Source organism: Oncorhynchus mykiss, chromosome 4 (assembly GCF_057628025.1).
Source record: "Oncorhynchus mykiss isolate SJ-2025 chromosome 4, ASM5762802v1, whole genome shotgun sequence".
In the NCBI taxonomy this organism is placed as follows: domain Eukaryota; kingdom Metazoa; phylum Chordata; class Actinopteri; order Salmoniformes; family Salmonidae; genus Oncorhynchus; species Oncorhynchus mykiss.
Window position 1 is genome coordinate 35,804,340 of NC_143025.1, and position 17,906 is coordinate 35,822,245.

General features: G+C 43.6%; 1 long non-coding RNA gene across 1 annotated transcript; it reads right to left on the reverse strand.

The window, feature by feature from the left end:
* Positions 1-4,208: 4,208 nt before the first annotated feature.
* On the reverse strand, positions 4,209-12,857 carry LOC149983999 (uncharacterized). Its single transcript, XR_016495233.1, has 2 exons — positions 12,600-12,857; positions 4,209-7,309 (listed from the first exon to the last, which is right to left on the reverse strand). It is a non-coding gene; the product is annotated as an uncharacterized LOC149983999 (long non-coding RNA).
* Positions 12,858-17,906: the final 5,049 nt, after the last annotated feature.

Below are 17,906 nucleotides of genomic sequence, written 5' to 3' on the forward strand. Positions count from 1 at the left end.
GTTGCAATCACAAGGGTACCAGCTACATAACAAACAGTCCTTTTGTTTGATAAAAACTTTATATCCCCAAAAAACTTTATATCCCCAAAAAGTCTGTTTCATTGGCGCGCTAGACTCAGTAATCCACCGGTTTCCCTCGTTCAAAATGCATACAAATGAATCCCGTAAGTTACCAATAAACTTCTTCCAAACATATCAAACAACGTTTATAATCAATCCTCAGGTACACTAACATGTAAATAAATGATAACATTTTAGACAGAGAATACCGGAGACCATTACCGGAGATAAATAACGAAGTACGCGCACTCACCGGAACACACTACTGCCAAAATGGGAGCCACTTACTAAAACTACAAATTCTAGCTCATTTTTCAAAAGACAAGCCTGAATATCTTTCTAAAGACTGTTGACATCTAGTGGAAGCCCTAGGAACTGTAATCTGGGAGATTTTCATTTTATATTCCCATTGACAGCCATAGTAATCAAGGGTGAGCTGGAAACAAAAATTCTGGATGGATTGTCCTCGGGTTTTCACCTGCCATATCAGTTGTGTTATACTCACAGACATTATTCAGTTTTGGAAACTTTGGAGTGTTTTCTATCCAATAGTACATTATATGCATATCCTAGCTTCTGGGCCTGAGTAACAGGCAGTTTACTTTGGGCACCTCATTCATCCAAACTTCAGAATACTGCCCCCTAGCCGGAAGAAGTTTACATAATGTAGGAGAATATAACACAGTAGATATGGAAGGAGGGAATACAAAGAAAAACCAACCAGAAACCAACCATCCTCTTAGAAAAGCAAGTAAACGGTCATATTGAATATATGCGTTTAATTCCTATGGCTTCCACAGGGTGTCAGCAGTCTATGTTCAAGATTTCAGGCATGTAACTTCAAAAACTAATAAGAAATATCAGTTTTAGAAATTCGGGTATGCGTGCTCACGCCCTGACGACAGTACACACCTGTTAAAATCAGTTTCCTATTGAACACTTCTTTCCGTAAGAAATATTATAGTTTGATTACATTTCAGGGTATCTGAGGAGTAAATAGAAACGTATTTTGACTTGTTGAAACAAAGTTTAGGGGTATATTTTCGGATTCCTTTCTCTGCATGTTGAATAAGTGGATTACTCAAATTGATGGTGCCAACTGACAGACTTTTTGGGATATAAAGAAGGATTTTATCTAACAAAACCTCCTCCAGTTTCACCGGAAGTTGTCCGCTTGCGGGACGCCTATCCCTAAGAAGTCAGAAACCAAAGGTACTTGGGCAGTTCTATCTCTTGACACAGAAAAAGATTTTGATAGACTAGAATGGTCATATCTTTGGTCAGTTTTGGAACATATGGTACCAATTTCATTAATACGATTACAATACTATATGCCAATCCCTTAGCCATAGTAATACCAGGCAATACCTGCTCTGCTCCATTCAGAATAAGTAGAAGTAGCAGGAGAGGTGAACCTATTTCACCGATTGCTAGCTAGCTACAATAGTTGGCTAGCTAGCTACAGTAATTTTATTTAACTAACGTTATCTAGCTAGCCACTGTAACTGTTATTGTAGCTTTCTGTTTGTATGTAGCTTGCACTTCAATGGCATCCCTCTGAGATTTTCTTTTATCTTTTCAAGCAAGCGAGGTACTACGAAGGCACTACTTATCTCAACAAGAGTTGCAACACTCAGAGAAATTCAAAATTCAGGCTAACGTTAAGCAGTTAACTTCTATTAGATAACTGGACGGATTTAGCTACAGTTGAGGTCAGAAGTTTACATACACCTACTACATTTAAACTCCGTTTTTCACAAATCCTGGCATTTAATCCTAGTAAAAATGCCCTGTCTTAGGTCAGTTAGGATCACCACTTTATTTTAAGAATGTGGGATGTCAGAATAATAGTAGAGAGAATGATTTATTTCAGCTTTCATTTCATTCACCACATGCCCAGTGGGTCAGAAGTTTACATACACTCAATTAGTATTTGGTAGCATTGCCTTTAAATTGTTTCACTTGGGTCAAACATTTCAGGAAGCCTTCCACAAGCTTCTTCACAAGGTCCTTTGCTGTTGTGCTGAGATTGATTTGCACTCTTCGCACCAAAGTACGTTCATCTCTAGGAGACAGAATGCGTCTCCTTCCTGAGCAGTGTGATAGCTGTGTGGTCCCATGGTGTTTATACTTGCATACTATTGTTTGTACAGATGAACATGGTACCTTCAGGCATTTAGAAATTGCTCCCAAGGATGAACCAGACTTTTGGGGGTCTACAATTATTTTCCTGTGGTCTTGGCTGATTTCCTTTCATTTTCCCATGATATCAAGCAAAGACGCACTGAGTTTGATGGTTGGCCTTGAAATACATCCACAGGTACACCTACAATTGACTCAAATTATGTCAATTAGCCTTTCAGAAGCTTCTAAAGCCATTACATCATTTTAAGGGAATTTTCCAAGCTGTTTATAGGCACAGTCAACTTAGTGTATATCATTTATGACACAACTCTTATTGTGATACAGTGAATTATAAGTGAAATAATCTGTCTGAAAAATTACTTGTGTCATGCACAAAGTAGATGTCCTAACTAACTTGACAAAACTATAGTTTGTTATTAACAAGACATTTGTGACGTGGTTGAAAAATGAGTTTGAATGACTCCAACCTAAGTGTATGTAAACTTCTGACTTCAACTGTACCTACAGGGGAAGAATGGCCCTAAGGAGAAGAAAGAGGCAGTGCTGACCGAGATGCATGCTGGCCATTTCGGAGTGAAGTGCATGATTGCCAAAATCTACCTACGCTTCTTCTGACAGGAAAATGTCCAGGAGGTGGACAGCTGGGCAAGTGAAATAACCTTTTGTTTATCAATCACATTCTATTATATCTGAAACTATTGAGATAAGAATGAATGTCATATAAGAGAGCACACAATGTTTAAATGTGTCACTTTATGCTTTAAAGGTCAGTACCCTGTCTAGCCTGCCAGACGTTTGAGAGGGTGAAGACTGTGGCACCGTAGTTGAAGCCCATCAAAGTTGTTTCACCATGGCACATGATCACAAAGTGACCACATCAGAGTTCAATATTGTAGAATTAGTGTGTGTGTCAGTATCCTTACAAATATGAAAATCTGCAGACTGTATGACACAGATACGGTAAGAATAAAGTATTCTTCCCTCTAACGCTTTAAATGTTAGGGGTGGGCCTCATTGGGCCATTCATGAAATCCAAGAATGGCAACAGCTGGTGTCAGACGGCAACCAATCACTTTACCAAGTGGGTGGAGGCAATTGCCATTAAGGTCAGTAAAGTAAGAGTACGTGCTTAACTCTAAATTCCCTCATGTAAACCCATTAAAAAGGTGGTTTGAAACCAAAAATAGATTTTCATTTTGTATGATACCCATCAAGGGAGAGACTGGCAAGGCCACCTCCAAGGCGATAATGGACATCTTCAACACCCATGGTTCTCCTGAGGTCATCTTGAGTGACCGAAGTCAAGAATGCTGGAACAAGGTATGGATGCTATAAGTTAAATTCTGTCTCCAATTGTTTGTTTAATTTTATTTTTTACCGTTTGTTTTTATTTTTCCGTGGTACATGATCAGACATATTTCAATATCTTACATTGTAAATAGATGGCTTTCCTACACCCTCCCACAGGTTTGGTGAATGGACCAACCAGACCGTCAAGACTGCCTTGATTGGTACCAGGAAGTGTGGGAGAACAACCTGAAGGTAATTATCTTTGCACACAACAACAATATCCAGGCCTCCACTGAGTACAGACAGGAGCCGCAGCTGTTGACTGAGGTAACAAAGTGCAATTGTATCTACAATTATTGCTGTTTTTGTATAACATACATTCAGATTCCTGAAACCCCACCTGATGTGGTGGTATGTCGCGCCCTGACCTTAGAGAGCCGTTTTATTTCTGTATTTGGTTAGGTGAGGGTGTGATGTGGGGTGGGCATTCTATTTTTTTGTTTTCTATGTTTCTTTATTTCTATGTTTTGGCCAGGTATGGTTCTCAATCAGGGACAGCTGTCTATCGTTGTCTCTGATTGGGAATCATACTTAGGTAGCCCTTTCCCTACTTTCAGTGGGGATAGTTACGTTTTTTGTGGCACTTAGCCATTGTTGTGGAAATTTCCTTTAATTACCAAATGATGAGAGAGCAAATCACACACGAGTCAGAGTTATGCTTAATCTTCACCTTTAATAATAATTAAGCGTTTATGCAATAGCATTTTTACTTTCAACAGTTCAGTATCTCTAATGAAAAGTTGAGAGTGCTCAACATAATGGCAAATGGGTTCCTTTATAGCAAAGATCCACCCCCTCTCAAGACGATATGACAAAACACAGGTCTTAGGAACTTACACAAAGAAAAGACTTTACAACTGAGAGGAGTATCCCCAAAGAAGACAGAGTTGGCTATAAATTATCGTTCAGTTGGTCTCCTAAACAAAGCTCTTATCTTGTCCTTGGTGCAAAATGGTACCAAGACATTACCCCCACCCTATGATATATATCAAATTGTCATTTAGATACAACCAATCCTAAATACAACCAATCCTGGACAAACTCACGGAGAGGAGAGTGACCCTATAGGTCAACAAAGAGGGAGTATAGAATGATTCCCGACACTGCCATCCTCCTTTCTCCGATGGGAAAAGTAGGGAGTGACTGACACACAGACACAGTGGAGCAAAAGAGCAGAATATATGTTTACACATGATGACCCCTTGACCTCTCCCCTCTCTGCGGCCCATGCAACTTAGTCTTGACATAGAACAGATAACTGCCAATGGCCACCACTATAGTACAACAAATTACATTCTAATGAGAAATAATTCATAAGCATATCGTGAAAATAAAACATCTTATCTATGTTACCCAACTAATTCTGATTATTCCCCAACATTCCCCTCTCAAAGGACTCAGTCCCTTCTGAAGAATCAGAATAGTAACATGGCACCTTACTAACAGTAGTTGCAGAGTATATAATACAATTAAAAAATCCATAATCAAAATTTGAAGATAATAAAGAATCAAATCCCTTCAATGTAAGTATTCACCCGTCAGAAACTGAGTTTACAATGTTTATACCATAGTACAGACTTGCACCTGTTTAAACATATAGAATAATACATTTGTTGAGTAAAAATAAAAATAACAAAACATATAAATGCTCCCAAAATTACACGAGAACCCATGTCTAAACACAGGCATCATTACATCCTATAGGACAGTCATCCCTCTAAGTCCTAATGCTTAGAATTGGGTTCCCCACTATCAGAGATATAGTCAGGAATAGGGAATGGGTCAGGGAAATCATTCATATACAGTGAACCCTCTCTATCTACACTGTCCAGTGAGAATATTTCACTGTGTTCACCTGATTGTTCTCCATCAATCTCAGATTCCTCCTCCACACCTACTTCATTTGCAATCAAGGGCATAGTAAGAACAACATCAACCACTTTATTAAACAATTTCTTCACACAAATGATAATTAGCAACAGAGCAATCAGTAATATTAGACCATAGATGAACCAACAAAATTGTCGCAGCCCAAGCACCAAACACTGACTGAACCCATCCTAACGGATTCCAGTTGATGTCAGGCTGGTGTTCCCTTTCGAGAACACCCCTTAGCTCTTTCAAATGTTCCACTACAATAGTAAAATTGTCATCTCCCTGGGGTATACATGTACAACCGTGATCTCCTATAATTTGACACACCCCTCCTTCACGTGCTAGCAACATGTCAAGTGCCACCCTATTTTGTGTTGCCATGAGTTGAGTGGCTTGTAATTCTGGTCTTATCATAGAAAACCCTGCAGTGGTCAAATTTACCAGGGATTCCAAATGATATCCTAGCCTATCCAACTCATGTGCATTCTCCGATGCCCCATACCAGGGGATTAAACCACGCCAGAACTTTTCCAATTTAGAGGATCGTCGAGAGTCACTAGGGACATTATTGTATTGCGAGATGTCCCTCTTAATTAGTCTTAACCTGCTTGGAATAGAGGAATTAGTTGTATGCATTACCACAAGGGAGATGTTTAGTTTACCAAAAATACAGCACCCTGTCCAATTTGTGGGTAGGTAGAGATAAGCTTTATCACCACAAATCCAATAATGATCAGTAAATGTTGCCGAGCCAAATTGATGAGGAGAACGATTGTCAGTTTCAGCATCAATAATGGTGTGTCCCACCCTCAGTGTAATGGGGTATCCAGAGCTTCTTCCAGCCACATCCTATTGGGAAAACACTATAATTGACACATGTTGACATTCCCAGATAGGATTCATTCAGTTGTGGTATGGAAACATTGCTTGGATTGTGACAATGACAGGTCCTAAATGGGGGTTTGCCGGGGTTGGACTTTAATAGGTTCTGGTACACGGGATCTAGGTTCTAAGATTATTCTACTACACCAATGTGAACAATCAAATCCCCCCCGTAAATCTTTTGTTGATGACAAATTACCATTAATGCATTTATCCCTCAGTGTTCTACCTAGTGAAGGTTGACCCCATGTGTTCTCATTGGACAAGAGCGCCTCTAGTGCACATAGAGTATCCTTAATGCTGACCTCTACTGAATACTGTAAGAATGGGGAGATCGCTGAATGTGGAAACAAGCTGCATACATAACAGGAGGTATTTCCTAACATCAGTTCAGTCTTTACTGTATAGTTAAGCAGTGACCACCAAGTGTTTCCCTCGTGATTCCTACTGTGATGCTCATCCAGTGGATGCATGGACCTTCTTCTTCTTTCGATATGGGAGCGGCTATTGTTTGCCGAACTCCTGTCCTGAGTCTGCCGTTGGCTCGAGCTGGAGTGGCTGTTGTTATTCAAGTCCCGCAGTGGGACTGAACGGTTATCAGTCGAGTCCGTACCATGTTGTCTTTCCAGGACCGGTTGTCCTTGAGTCACTGTCCATATGGCGACTGTAATGAGAAGGCTCAAGACCAGAGCAAGAAACATGATGCGTAGAGTCTGGGCCTGATCCTCCCATCTAGTCGGTGACTTCCGGCGTCTCTGGTCCTCCATCCTCAGGGTCTGGTGGGCAGTATGGCACCTTCCTGCAGTGATTGGCGTGGATCCAAGTAGACCTCTCAGCTACGCGAACATCAGTGGGGGTAATCAGCATCACCTGGTATGGTCCAGTCCACCTCTGCTGGTTCCAATGCTTTCGTCTCAGTTCTTTCACCACCACCCAGTCACCTGGTTGCAGTTTGTGCAGGATCCCCACCAGTGGCTGGGGTAGAACCGCTTTCACCCTGGGGAAAATAGCCTTCAGAACATTGTTTAGAGCAGTACAATAACTTACCATGTCATTGTCGCAGCCCATCAGTGTCAGCTTGTTCTGTGGGAAGGGAGAATTAATCATCCTCATTGGTCTACCTGTCAGAACCTCATGAGGAGCCAATCCAGTGGTTCTGTGGGGCCTCCCTCACATGAACATCAGAGCCAGGGGGATCACAGTGACCCAAGAAAGCCCCGTCTCTGCCATAAGCTTCACCATCTTAGATTTCAGCGTTTGATTAACGCGTTCAATTAAACCCCCGGATTGCGGCCTATAGCTACAATGGGTCCTGAGGTCTATCTGCAGACTCTCAGACAAGTTCTGTATCACCAGGTTTACAAAGTGGGAGCCATTGTCACTGGTTAATTTAGATGCTAACCCCCACCTTGGGATGATCTCCCTAAGGAGATTCTTGGCTACTGCCATAGCAGTGGAATGTCGACATGGGAATGCCTCTACCCACTTGGAGAAGGCATCCACTATCACCAGACAATATTTGTAACCTTGACAAGGAGAGAGTTCAATAAAATCCATCATTATGTGTTCAAATGGTCCTTCAGGGTTCGAATGAGCCGACAGTGGCATGGGAATACCTCTTCCCATGTTGTTAGTCATACAAATCACACATTTTGCACAAAATTGTTCAGCAAACACAGAAAACCCAGGTGCAAACCAAAATGTATTTACAAAATCAACAACTCCCCCCTTTGACACATGATCTCTTCCATGTGACAACTTAGCTAAGTAGGGGAAACATGAACGTGGTAAGACTGGTAGCCCAGCCGGGCCCAGCCAGAGTTTCTGCACCTGGTCATATGTACATATTCGTTTCCACTTCCTCAACTCAACAGGACCTACAGAGGATTGTAAGTCAGAGATATCAGTGGGAGAGAAGAGGTTACTATCAGGAAGTAAAACCATCTGTAACACAGGGGCCTCCAAGGAGACAGCTGCTGCCTTAGCTGCCAAGTCAGCCATAGCATTACCTTTGGAGACAGGGTCGGAAGAGTTAGCATGAGCAAGGCACTTACAAACAGCAATTTCAGAAGGGAGCAAAATACAGTGCCTTGCGAAAGTATTCGGCCCCCTTGAACTTTGCGACCTTTAGCCACATTTCAGGCTTCAAACATAAAGATATAAAACTGTATTTTTTTGTGAAGAATCAACAACAAGTGGGACACAATCATGAAGTGGAACGACATTTATTGGATATTTCAAACTTTTTTAACAAATCAAAAACTGAAAAATTGGGCGTGCAAAATTATTCAGCCCCTTTACTTTCAGTGCAGCAAACTCTCTCCAGAAGTTCAGTGAGGATCTCTGAATGATCCAATGTTGACCTAAATGACTAATGATGATAAATACAATCCACCTGTGTGTAATCAAGTCTCCGTATAAATGCAACTGCACTGTGATAGTCTCAGAGGTCCGTTAAAAGCGCAGAGAGCATCATGAAGAACAAGGAACACACCAGGCAGGTCCGAGATACTGTTGTGAAGAAGTTTAAAGCCGGATTGGATACAAAAAGATTTCCCAAGCTTTAAACATCCCAAGGAGCACTGTGCAAGTGATAATATTTAAATGGAAGGAGTATCAGACCACTGCAAATCTACCAAGACCTGGCTGTCCCTCTAAACTTTCAGCTCATACAAGGAGAAGACTGATCAGAGATGCAGCCAAGAGGCCCATGATCACTCTGGATGATCTACAGCTGAGGTGGGAGACTCTGTCCATAGGAGAACAATCAGTCGTATATTGCACAAATCTGGCCTTTATGGAAGAGTGGCAAGAAGAAAGCCATTTCTTAAAGATATCCATAAAAAGTGTTGTTTAAAGTTTGCCACAAGCCACCTGGGACACACACCAAACGTGTGGAAGAAGGTGCTCTGGTCAGATGAAACCAAAATTTAACTTTTTGGCAACAATGCAAAACGTTATGTTTGGCGTAAAAGCAACACAGCTCATCACCCTGAACACCCTATCCCCACTGTCAAACATGGTGGTGGCAGCATCATGGTTTGGGCCCGCTTTTCTTCAGCAGGGACAGGGAAGATGGTTAAAATTGATGGGAAGATGGATGGAGCCAAATACAGGACCATTCTGGAAGAAAACCTGATGGTCTGCAAAAGACCTGAGACTGGGACGGAGATTTGTCTTCCAACAAGACAATGATCCAAAACATAAAGCAAAATCTACAATGGAATGGTTCAAAAATAAACATATCCAGGTGTTAGAATGGCCAAGTCAAAGTCCAGACCTGAATCAAATCGAGAATCTGTGGAAAGAACTGAAAACTGCTGTTCACAAATGCTCTCCATCCAACCTCACTGAGCTCGAGCTGTTTTGCAAGGAGGAATGGGAAAAAAATTCAGTCTCTCGATGTGCAAAACTGATAGAGACATACCCCAAGCGACTTACAGCTGTAATCGCAGCAAAAGGTGGCGCTACAAAGTATTAACTTAAGGGGGCTGAATCATTTTGCACGCCCAATTTTTCAGTTTTTGATTTGTTAAAAAAGTTTGAAATATCCAATAAATGTCGTTCCACTTCATGATTGTGTCCCACTTGTTGTTGATTCTTCACAAAAAAATACAGTTTTATATCTTTATGTTTGAAGCCTGAAATGTGGCAAAAGGTCGCAAAGTTCAAGGGGTCCGAATACTTTCGCAAGGCACTGTAGCTTTTAGCAAGTTATCAACACGTTTTGAATGAGAGATCGCCTTACCAGAGGAAGTCCACAGAGTACCAAAATCATGTACCACACCAAAGGCATATCTGCTATCTGTATAGATTGTAGCAGACTGGCCTTTAGCTAATATGCAAGCTCTAGTGAGTGCAAAGAGTTCTGCTGCTTGAGCAGAAAGGTGGGAGGGTAATTTAGCACTTTCCAGTGTGGTTGAGGCAGTAGTAACCGCATACGCAACCAATGGTTCTCCTTTCTCAGAACGCTGAGCAGAGCCATCTATAAACAGTTCCAAATGTGCATTTTGCAAAGGGACATCAGTTAAATCCGACCTTGGTTTAGAGACAAGCTCCAACAGTTCAGCACAGTCGTGCGGCTCTCCATCATCCTCGGTGGGCAACAAAGTAGCAGGATTTAACACAGTGCACCTCTTCAGGGTCACATGACACATTCTCAGAAGAACATTCTGACAATGGAGCAGTCGAGCTGGTGTTAGATGGGCCTTCTTTGCCTGTGAAATAAGAGCATGTACAGCATGAGGAACGTGTACAGTGAGTTCACACATGGCAACAATGTCTGCACAAGCCAACACAGCTTTAGTAGCAGCAGCCACAGCTCTCAAACAACAAACCAGACCTCTGGCCACACTGTCCAGCTGTTTGGAATAATACCCAACTGGGCGCTGCTTTCCTCCATGTTCCTGTGTTAAAACAGATGACATAAAACCATTTTTCTCACAAACAAAGAGGTTAAAAGGTTTAGAATGGTCAGGGAGCCCCAAACAGGGAGATGTAGTCATGAGTTGTTTCAGTTTGGTCAGAGCATTCAGTCCCTCTGGTGTCCACTTAATTTTGTCACTCATAGCCATTTTGTGGCCATAAATAAGGTCAGCAAGCGGATGCACCACCTCAGCATAGTCAGGTAACCACACCCTACAATACCCTGCCATACCAGTCAATGACATCATGTGTCGTTTAGTGACCGGCTGTGGGACAGAGAGAATAGCCTGTATCCTCTCTTTACCCAGCTGCCTGCCATTGGGAGAGATGTCATGACCCAAATACCTCACTGCCTGTGAAACCAACTGTAACTTCTTCTTTGAAACTTTGTGGCCATTCTCAGCGAGAAATATCAACAGAGCCCGAGTATCAGTTTCACAAGTTTCCACTGAGCTGGAGCACAACAACAAATCATCCACATGCTGAATCAAATTGCGGCGGATTCCACGTAACCCATTGGAGCGACGGTCCAAGTAAAATGCTTTCCTAGAAACGTGAAAGCAAACCAGAACTGAGATTCTGGTGCCACTGGAATACTGAAAAATGCATTTGTCAAATCAATCACAGAGAACCACTCTGCTGTGGGTGGTACCGCCCCCAACAGTGTAGTAACATTAGGAACCACCGGGGCACGGGCAAAAACTGCATCGTTCACAGGCCTTAAGTCCTGGACAAATCTCCAATCACCTGAAGGTTTTCCAACAGGCAAGATAGGGGTGTTACAGGGTGATTCTGGACAGGGAATTAAAGCACCATTAGCTAACAAGGATGCATGAACAGGTGTAATACCTGCTATTGCCTCCTTACTGAGTGGATACTGTGCTCCAGACGGGCGCCTGGTATCTTTAGGAGTGACTACCATTGGCTCAGCTCCCTTTATTCTCCCAAAATCATACTTGTCCCTTGCCCATAGGCATTCAGGGACCCCTCTCAGGAGGGGTGAGTCTTCACTCAACAACATGATATTGGTAGAAAAAGAAACCTGATCAACACCATGCACACCCCAACTCCCCAACTGAGTGGGTAACAACTCGTCAGTGTGCTGGGTGAATAAGTTGACCCATCAGGGCGCATCTCCCAGTCTGTAGCATCAACCAAGCATTTCATCCAAATTCCAGTATCCACCCATTCTACTCTGTCTGATTTTGCCAGGGACACATGTGGTGTGCTATCCTCAAACAGGTAGAGCTCTTTCTGTGCAGGGGTTAGATTAACCCCTAAAGCACAGAAATCACTGCTACAGTATATACCCTCACACTGCACTGACTCATTCTGTAATGTAGCACACAGCCATTGTTTCTCATAATGGAGATCTCTTGTCAATGGTGAAAAATGGGAGGTGCAATGTAAGCCTGCTTCAGACATGAAACTGCCCTCGTGGCCCCAATGGGTTTTGGCCATTGAGAAAACACGAGCAATATTGGGCACCTCATCATCAACATCCCATGCATAATACCAGTCACAACACTCAGACATTAACAACAATTGCTCCCCCTCTTCCTCCTCTTCCTCATGAATAACAGTTAAACTGGTTCGGCCACATGTTATGTTGATGCCCAGTTTACACAGGAGGTCCCTGCCCATCAGATTGACAGGACAGTGGTCAGAGTAGAGAAATTGATGTTGACACTTCTCCTCACAAAAGGAGACAGGCAGAGGCATAGTTACCTGCTCTCTGAGTGGGAGGCCTGAAGCCCCTATAGTTTTGACTATTTCATTAGACATGGGAGGTTTTATCATAGCCTTGCAGTTAAAGACAGACATAGTCGCCCCAGTATCAACAAGAAATATTAATGACTCACCATTGACGCAAGCCTCCACTGTTGGCTCTACTCTCGGAAGGGTGTGACACTTTAAAAACAAATGCTCTTGTTGCTCTGAGGATTTTAGCACAACTGTCCCTGTCTTCTCATCATGTCAATACTCCTCCTCCTGTCCCTGTCCTGGATTGTACAGGGTCGTCTGTGCCGGCGGCCCCGTCTGCCAGGCTCCAGTTTGTCCTCTGCCTGGAGGGACTCTGCCATTGCTTGGGAGGTGGCTGCCACGGCTGTTGTTGGAATGGGGCTGTCCATGCATGTGCTCCTTTTCCTCCTCTTCTTACCCCCTCCTCTCGGGCCCCTCTTCTCGGTCCGCCCCTGTCTTTGTTCCTCTGTGGATTCGTTGGCTCAGAGCAGTCAGCAGCAAAATGACCCGGCTTCCCACAGTTGTAGCACCTGCACACTCCAGCCCCTCGTCCTGTCCCTGCTGGGGCTGCTCCCTGGTAAAACGTCATCTGGGAAGCCTGTAGTTTCTGTGTCTTTACTTTTTCTTCCTTTATTTTTTCTTCCTTCTGAGTACTCTGTTGTCTCTCAGCATGCTTGCAGTGCTGTACCACCGTTGCTAATGGCTCAGTCTCCCAACTGATGCAGGTAGTCCTCACAGCTTTCTCCAGGCCCAGTGTCAGACCCCTCACTAGGGCGTCTTTCAGCATATCCCCATATGCATGTTCGTTTGGTCTGATACCGCTGTGTAGCCTGAACAGGTCTCAAGTCTCTTTCTGAAAGCCTCCAGGCCCTCATCTTTCTTCATAGTGCATTCTCTGATAGCAGTCCAGTCAGTCTTAGTTGGATACATCTCCACAATCCTGGCCAGCAGCGCCGTTATCTGGTCCTGATATACGCCATTCTCAGCCCACAGGTAGTTGCAATCAAACTGTCCCTGTACATCCGCCCACCTGAGTCCCAGTTTCTTTTTACAGATATGGGCTATCTAAGCAGCAGATGGTTTGTACTGACCCACTAATACCCTCATCTCTGCTGAATATTTCACAGCGTCCTTACTTGGGTCTGGTAGGTCCGCTACAATGTCTTTGATTTCATCATGTCTCCATGTCCTCTGGACATATACAATGGGGTTCCATGCTGCGGCGGCAGCAGCATTAGCATCATCAGGTCGAGGCTGAGGGTTAGGACAGGCCATCAGAGGGTATTGATGATACATGTCTGATGCTGGGTCGTATTGGAAGGGGGTAGAGACACGCCTCTCCGTCCTGGTCCGTAGACGGTCCTTCAACGTCGGAGTCAGCTGGGGTGCCCCTCCGTCCTCACTTTCCTCACTGGAGCTGAGTGGAGGAGCCTTGAGAAAAGGATTGTTGATTTTTTTTCCCTTCTGGCGTGCTCCCCCCACTGCGCCTCCAGTGAGACTGGCCGGAGTCACTCCAGACCCTGTCAGGACTTCAGCCAGGCTCCGTGCCAGACGATCAATCACCGTGGTGTTGGGAGAGACACGGGGTGGGGTTGCATGTTGTAGTGGTCTTGCATCCAGCGGATCAGCAGGAGGCGCCTGAGGAGGAGAGAGGTCCGGCAACACTGGGTAGAAAGTTTGAGGAGTACAGTAGGGAGGGGGACAGTCTCTGTCATCATCATCCTTCCTATTCCTTCTCACTGTTTCATCTTTCCCCTTCTTTTCTCCTTCCTCAGTCTAAACTACCATATTCTGACAGGGTTTTCCCCGAAATGTGTCCTGTCTTTTCTTTCGTTTGTCAGCTTCCCTTTCCCATTTCCTGAATTTCACCCAGTCAATTTGATCCTTTTTTCTCTACCAATCTCTGTCTTATCTCATCTAACAGCGTCACACTTAGTGTCCCTGTCAAAGGAAAACCACCCTCTCTATGCCATAGAAGTACCTGTTCCAGAATATCCCTACCCCATTTATCTACCATAACCTTCAAGGCTCCAGTAGGAGGGTCCGGAATGCCTGGTTTTTTGCACTCACGCGCACCCATGGCTCCTTAGTCTCACACACACAATCTCACTCCCCCTCTCTCACACACACATACACACACAGGGAGAGAAAAAAAATGTAAACAGGAATTCCTTAAGTACTTCACACAGAATTTTACTGATAACCCACACAGGATTGGTCAGATGCTCACACAGAACTGGTCAGATGTCCACACAGAACATCAGAACATAAAAAGGTAACCCACACAGAGTCAACCTACCGCGCCCACACAGAACGCTCCTACAAAATACTCACACAAAGTAACCCAGGGCATACCTGGCTAGCACATTTAAAATAATTGGAATTCACCACCTCTGAGAGTCACTTAGACAATCACACAGATACACAGAATGAGGTCCTTCTTCCACTAGGGATTCACCAAGCACTAAGTCCTATCCAACTCAACTTCAAATGTGGTTTGCTCATCTCACCTCTTTTTTTTAAATATTTTTTTACTATGTTTGGGATGTGGTATCCACTCGGCTCGCTGCCTCTCCGATCTTAGGTTGGTCCATCTGCTCCGTTCCCGAAGTGTGGTCTCCCTGAGATCCCGAGTTTGAGGGATCCCTTGTGCACGATTACCTAGGTCATCAGGAGCGGTCACCGAGTGAAGATTCACACCCCATCCTCGTCGCCAAATGTCGTGCAAATTTCCTTAATTACCAAATGATGAGAGAGCAAATCACACACGAGTCAGAGTTATGCTTAATCTTCACCTTTAATAATAATTAAGCTTTTGCAATAGCATTTTTACTTTCAACAGTTCAGTATCTCTAATGAAAAGTTGAGAGTGCTCAACATAATGGCAAATGGGTTCCTTTATAGCAAAGATCCACCCCCTCTCAAGACGACATGACAAAACACAGGTCTTAGGAACTTACACAAAGAAAATACTTTACAACTGAGAGGAGTATCCCCAAAGAAGACAGAGTTGGCTATAAATTATCGTTCAGTTTGGTCTCCTAAACAAAGCTCTTATCTCGTCCTTGGTACAAAATGGTACCAAGACATTACCCCCACCCTATGATATATATCAAATTGTCATTTAGATACAACCAATCCTAAATACAACCAATCCTGGACAAACTCACGGAGAGGAGAGTGACCCTATAGGTCAACAAAGAGGGAGCATAGAATGATTCCAGACACTGCCATCCTCCTTTCCCCGATGGGAAAAGTAGGGAGTGACTGGCACACAGACACAGTGGAGCAAAAGAGCAAAATATATGTTTACACATGATGACCCCTTGACCTCTCCCCTCTCTGCGGCCCATGCAACTTAGTCTTGACATAGAACAGATAACTGCCAATGGCCACCACTATAGTACAACAAAATACATTCTTATGAGAAATAATTCATATGCTTATCATGAAAATAAAACATCTTATCTATGTTACCCAACTAATTCTGATTATTCTCCAACACCATGTAAGCGGCACGGTTGTTGTCGTCATTTAAAAAATAAAATAAACTGTACGCTCACCATGTTGCACTTTGGTCTACTTCCAATGGCACCCGTGACATGGAAGTTGTCGAACCAGATCACAGTGCTTTCGAGGACCAACTTCAGGCACAGACTGAGAAGGATGTGGAGGTTTTTGACCAGATAAATTATTGTCCTCTGTTCATTTATTTTCTTGCCCTCCAAGAGATATGTAAGAAATGTATTTGTAATATGAAATATAATTGCATGTATTCCTGTTACTAATCAAGGTGAGACTGAACATTGACAAATTGCAAGAGAAACAGAAGGACAGCTACCGGAGCAGAATCAATAAGGGGAGCAAAAGCTGCGACATCGGGGTGACTTACTTGGTTTGGAAGAAGGACGAAAGAAAGGCGAGACCTGGGAATACCTCATTGCTCTTTCGCTCCTAGTTGGGGTCACCATCTGTTAAGGTGAAAATAAGAAATCTCCATAACTATTTGCATTTGCACACAAAATAACCGGAAGCTAGTTTAATTTTCACTAACACTGATATTTTTATTTTTGTCTTCCTAGGGTTACCTCGGTGGAAGCCAACAATCTACTCCAGCTTGAGCAGTTGGGCGGTCGACCACTGAATGCACTGACGCCCTTACACTTCAGTGAAGCCCAATAGACAAAGTATGATAATCTTTGGTTGATATTTGAAAAAGCAAGAAAGTGTATATGTGCTGAGCATTTAAAAATATCCGCTTCAATTTACCCCGCCAAATAACTTTCCAAAAAACTTAAGACCATCAACTGTCCGAGCCCCCCAGGAGGTATCCCATCCAACAGAACCAGTTTGTTCGGCTCAGTCTGATTCTCTGTGCTCTGAGTCGACGGGGGACCAGCTTGAGGTAGGCTGTACCTTCCAAAAATTTTGAAAAGTACATGTCTCCCATTTATAACAGTGCACTAATCCATTACATTATCTCACAGCAAAGTGTAACCTGTTTGCTTGTTTACATCCATGTCTCCTACCCTGTTCCTTTTAACTCTGCTCTGCTCCCAGATGTGGATCCACCTGATGTCCTCCATTACCAACCAACTTTTCATTACATGAACTGTACTCCCTATTCACCCACAACTGTGGCCATGCACACCTCCAACTCAATCATCAAGTTTGCAGACGACACAACAGTAGTGGGCTTGATTACAAACAACGACGAGACAGCCTACAGGGAGGAGGTGATGGCACTTGGAGTGGGGTGTCAGGAAACTCAACTTCAACAAAGGAGTTGATCGTGGCCCTATGGAAACAGCAGAGGGAGCACCCCCCTATCCACATCGAAGGGACAGCAGTGGAGAAGGTGGAAGGTTTTATATTCCTTCGCGTACACATCACAGACCAACTGAAATGGTCCACTCACACAGACAGTGTGGTGAAGAAGGCGCAACAGCGCCTCTTCAACTTCAGCTGGCTGAAGAAATTTGGCATGTCACCTAAACCCTGACAATTTTTACAGATGCACTATCGAGAACATCCTGTCAGGCTGTATCACAGCCTGGTATGGCAACTGCACCGCCCCCTCAACCGCAAGGCTCTCCAGAGGGTGGCGCGGTCTGCACAATGCATCACCGGGGGCAAACTACCTGCCCTCCATGACACCTTCAGCACCCGATGTCACAGGAAGGCCAAAAAAATCATCACGGACATCATATTAGGTAGTTGTTGGGGAATTGTTAGATATTACTGTACTGTCGGCACTAGAAGCAGAAGCATTTCGCTGCATTCACATTAACATCTGCCAACCATGTATGTGACAAATACAATTTGATTACATCTACAGCTAGTGTTATTGTTATGTCCTTATCTGCTAAGGTATTCTTGCACGATCATACTGTGAACATAATGTGATACACAGTTGAACTAAACAC